Source organism: Sinohyriopsis cumingii, chromosome 8 (assembly GCF_028554795.1).
Source record: "Sinohyriopsis cumingii isolate HCF-2022 chromosome 8, ASM2855479v2, whole genome shotgun sequence".
Lineage (NCBI taxonomy): Eukaryota > Metazoa > Mollusca > Bivalvia > Unionida > Unionidae > Sinohyriopsis > Sinohyriopsis cumingii.
In genome coordinates, this window is record NC_142968.1 from 104,677,550 (window position 1) to 104,682,967 (window position 5,418).

General features: G+C 34.1%; 1 long non-coding RNA gene across 1 annotated transcript; it reads left to right on the top strand.

Moving 5' to 3' along the window:
• The first annotated feature begins 1,184 nt into the window (after nt 1-1,184).
• LOC149794297 (uncharacterized) lies at nt 1,185-2,587 on the top strand. Its single transcript, XR_016422622.1, has 2 exons — nt 1,185-1,256; nt 2,290-2,587. It is a non-coding gene; the product is annotated as an uncharacterized LOC149794297 (long non-coding RNA).
• The last annotated feature ends 2,831 nt before the right edge of the window (nt 2,588-5,418 follow it).

The window sequence follows — 5,418 nt, forward strand, 5'->3', positions numbered from 1 at the left end:
TGGACTGTATCAACTGCTGATATTAAAAAATGTCCGTAGATCAACATGCATGACCGTTACACAGTCAAAAGGAAATGTATTGTTAAAAATGTCCAAAGGATTCACATGATGCGTCTGTATATGGACAACAGGAAAATGACTATCACATCTTCATGTTGAAAGATTTATACGGCCAAGGGGAAATGTAATGTTAACACAACACCTACAAACCGATATGCCGTCAGACTGACCAACTAATCCACTGACCAATACCTGCAACTACTAACCAACGACAATGGTAGGATGAGTTATATTTACACAAAGATGATATCAGGCCTGAAAGGGACAGGAACACACATACATATATATTAGTAATATTTACACAAAGATGCTATCATGCCTAAAATGGACAGGAACACGCAGACATATATATTAGTAATATTTACACAAAGATGCTATCATGCCTGAAAGGGACAGGAACACGCAGATATATATATATTAGTTATATTTACACAAAGATGCCATCATGCCTAAAATGGACAGGAACACGCAGACATATATATTAGTAATATTTACACAAAGATGCTATCAGGCCTGAAAGGGACAGGAACACGCAGATATATATATATATATATATATATATATATATATATATATATATATATATATATATATATATATATATATATATATATATATATATATATAAACATTTAACGAAGGAAAGAAATTCCCAGAACTACTCACATGTGCACAATCATAGTTCTGAAAGTCGTACACACACTGACATGTTAAACATTAAAAAAAAATGATTGAGCAGTATCTGTACTTCCAACAGCTCTGCATAGGTGGCAGGGTCCAGTTTCGTAAATTGGCCCCTGGCAAATTTCTTAACTTAAGGCTATGGTGTGACCTTTTCAGCTATTATTGTTTAGTATTTATAGATATGGATATATTTCTGAACTAGGTGTTTTGGGCTTGTGTTGTTCTTGAAATTGATGTCAGGCATGTACACCTTCCATAGTTGCTGTGCAGTATGTTGATAGTGAAATACCAATAGTTAGCTAGGGAGAAGAGCTAGCCTCCCATAGCAGTAAACGCGTAGGTTCAAGGCAACTAGAGTATCTCAAAAACGGCTTGGATGACAACTATTCTGAATTGCATCAAGCTATTTAGTAGACAATGTTTTTCAAAATTTTCATCCAGGGAAAGGGCTTGCGTTTGCACTGTGAGCACCACATGCTGTCAAAATTGGCATTTGGATGTGAAAAATGCAGGTATAAAATAGGGGTTGGGGTGCATAAACCTCTTCTGCTGTGAACTGCCATTGACTTCTCTGGTCAAGTGAATACTATTCTTATGCTTTGTTTTAATATAGGTATCTAAAAATATGGACCTTTTTGACCTCACTTGTGTATTTGAATTTTTATGATTTTTTATACTAGGTCGCTGATTGCGGCATTAAATTTGTACATAAAAACTGGACCCTGCCCCCTTAAGGAAAATTCATAATTTTTGGATGGTGCAGTCAGCCACATCTATTATACTTTTTTGTTTCTTTGTGTTTATTTAAATAATGTGTATGCATTAACTTTATTATATCTCCTTCCTTTTTCCATATATCGCTTAGTGTTGTATGTAACGCTCTTTGGAGAGGGAGGTAACTGTGTTTTTTACATCCATGTGAGAACTGTTTACATCATGACAAAGTAGCATATTTTGGACTTAACTTACTAAATATGGGAACAAAATGGTAACCATAATGTATTGTCTTGTATTTTCTGTAGCTGTCAAGGTTTTGCAGCCCTATTTTTATGAATAATTTTCACATTTCAATACAGACACACTTAAACAATTGCATAGCATGTCAACATATATTCTTTAAAGTAATTTAACTCCACAGGAGCAGATAGAATTCAGAGGAATCATACATAAACATACTGTTGTGAATATTGAATGTCACCAGTTGAACGGTCTTAGAAACAATGATGCATATGGCATATTACTTGCTATATTTTGGTGAAAAGAATGAAAGTTTTAGCACACCGACATAGTTTCTACCTTCATGACCCTACTCTGAAGCTGACATAAGAGATTCATATCTCACACTTGGGTGATAATAGAAAATGTTTCAGTGTTATGTATATATCTTGAAATTTCTAGTTTCAGTTAACAAAGGGGGAAAAGCTTAAAATTAAGTGGCAGCTTCATGCATTTGACAATACACATACAGTTTCTCCTCTGAAAGTCTTATGTTTTCACTGAATGTTAAAAGTACATCAATATCACTGGTTTCTTTTCTTTTTGCAGGTCTCAGTTTGCATGGTAGGAGATTAGGATTAATCGGTTAGTCATGCTGAAAGAAACAATAGCTTCAGTCTCATCCAGATACTCATTCTGATCTAAGTGCACAAGAGAGTGACTTTGACGGACAGATTTAGCTTCTGCGGGAGTTGTTTTATGGTACGTGCTTATCAAAAGCCAAGCCGGTGAAATGATTTTTACCTTGAACTGGATTTTCCACTTTAAATATTTGTTCTATACCTTATCTTATTATTTACTATGATTTTGTAAACTCCAGAAAACATTAAAGTCAGTTGAAAGTAAATTGGTGTCTGAGAAGAAATTTCTATGTTAAATTGTATTGAGTAATTTGTATATGTATGGTCAATTTCATTGGCTATGTATCAATGAATTTATTTGATATGACACTTTGTAAGTTTTAGGGTCCCACACATCAGTATATCAATATTCCAGCATTGTCTAATGTTAACTGATTAAACTTTGACTTCTCCAGACTAGCTAGACTTGTGTTGCGATTACCCCCCACACACACACACATACAACACACACTGACACAACACTGATGCTACTATTAGCATCTCCAGAATGATAATGAAAAGTTAGGAACCACTTCTTTTATATCAGTCTCAGAGTACTTCTAAAGCACATGATTTACTTAAATGTGTGATTTCTTTAAGTTTGCTAGAAGAGTTTATAGAAACTTTTCACTTCTGTCACTGATACCTAACATAGCATTTCTGTCATTCCCTCCTAAAATTTATAACTTCCAGATCTCTTCTTGACATTCATGAAACATTGTAAAGGAATTTTGATTTTGTACTGATGCTATGGTGGTAAACAAAGACCAAAAGCATTGTAGGTTGCAAACAATTTGAAATCTTGCAAGAAATGCAGTCAGTCATAATTCACAATGTAAACAATGCAGTGCTTTTTGCCGCAAAGAGGTAACTTTTTTAAAAGCTTAATACCATTTTTAGTTTTGTGCACAAAAAGTTTTCGTTTATACCATTGTACTAGATCATGTCTAAATATGTGATATGTACACAACTTTTGACATAAACCATTTTTAGCCAAATTCTTAAGGTGGCAGGGTCCAGTTTCGTAAATTGGCCCCTGGCAAATTTCTTAACTTAAGGCTATGGTGTGACTTTTTCAGCTATTATTGTTTAGTATTTATAGATATGGATATATTTGTGAACTATGTGTTTTGGGCTTGTGTTGTTCTTGAAATTGATGTCAGGCATGTACACCTTCCATAGTTGCTGTGCAGTATGTTGATAGTGAAATACCAATAGTTGACTAGGAAGAAGAGCTAGCCTCCCATAGCAGTAAACACGTGGGTTCAAGGCAACTAGAGTATCTCAAAAACGGCTTGGATGACAACTATTCTGAATTGCATCAAACTATTTAGTAGACAATGTTTTTCAAAATTTTCATCCAGGGAAAGGGTTTGCGTTTGCACTGTGAGCACCACATGCTGTCAAAATTGGCATTTGGATGTGAAAAATGCAGGTATAAAATAGGGGTTGGGGTGCATAAACCTCTTCTGCTGTGAACTGCCATTGACTTCTCTGGTCAAGTGAATACTATTCTTATGCTTTGTTTTAATATAGGTATCTAAAAATATGGACCTTTTTGACCTCACTTGTGTATTTGATTTTTTATGATTTTTTATACTAGGTCGCTGATTGCGGCATTAAATTTGTACATAAAAACTGGACCCTGCCCCCATAGCCCTGCAAATGGCCATTTGGGATAGTGGGTTAACTAACTTCCCTAACAGATGACGCACCTGTTGACTCCTCGCTAGTTTCAGTTTCGTCTCACAACGGACCAAATTCAAAGACTCTCAAGTAGCGTTTCGTTTCCGCATAGACTTCTTTAATCCATGTAATCCATATAGTTGTCGGTAAGATAACATTCATCCTTTAGCAGGCTTTCACATACACTGAATACTCTAAGTCGAAATACATGGTACAAATAGTCGTGAACACTGGTCCACATATTGTTCGTTGGTTGGCTTGAGAACGAATGACACAACCAGTTAACGCACCTTTTTATATAGACTGAAAAAGGATAGTGGAACAAAACCATTTGAAAAGAATGTTATTCCTTTAACAGTGCAATAGCTTTTATTTCAAAACATCGGTAGAGCATTCTGCTGGAAATAATGCACAAATTTCTTTCACTGACAACAGTTCCGATAATATTTTCTAAATTATTTGCAAAATAAACATATGCATCTTTTTCCATCAAACTCTCTCGTCGATAACCATTATTTGGAGATACAAGTTACTAACAATCATCTGTGTTGACTGTCATCTGTGTTAACTATGTTATCTGTGCTAACTATGCCATCTGTGTTAACTTTAGCCATCTGTGTTAACAACTTCAGTTAACACGCTACTCAAACCAATGGTATATTACCGGGTGATAAGTTACTCTAGAAATAGAATGCTAATCGCTATTGCCAACGTCTAAACTTTCTGTATTGTGTGTCTTTGTTTTTTGTCATTGTGCGTATTCACAGTAAAACGTAAAAATCTGCTTTCACTTTGAGTGTGTGTGTGTGTGTGCGTGCGTGCGTATGTATGCATGCATGCATGTATGTATGTATGTATGTATGTATGTATGTATGTATGTGAGTGTATGTATGTATGTATGTATGAATGTATGTATGTATGTATGTATGTATGTATGTATGTATGTAGGTATGAATGCATGTATGTATATATGTATGTATCTATGAATGTGAGTGTGTGTGTGTGTGTGTATGTATGTATGTATGTATGTATGTATGACTTTCTTTATTTCCTCTTCAGAAGAGATTTCATTCAGTTAATATTTCGTTAATACAGATAAGATAGGAACATAGCTTGACATTAATGGACTTACAGTACACTATATATATATATATATATATATATATATATATATATATATATATATATATATATATATATATATATATATACACATATATGCACATACATATATATGAATGCATACACACATATATACATATATACACACATGCACATATATATATATACATATATTCATACATATATACATACATACACACATACATACATACATACACACACACACATACACATACATACACACATACAT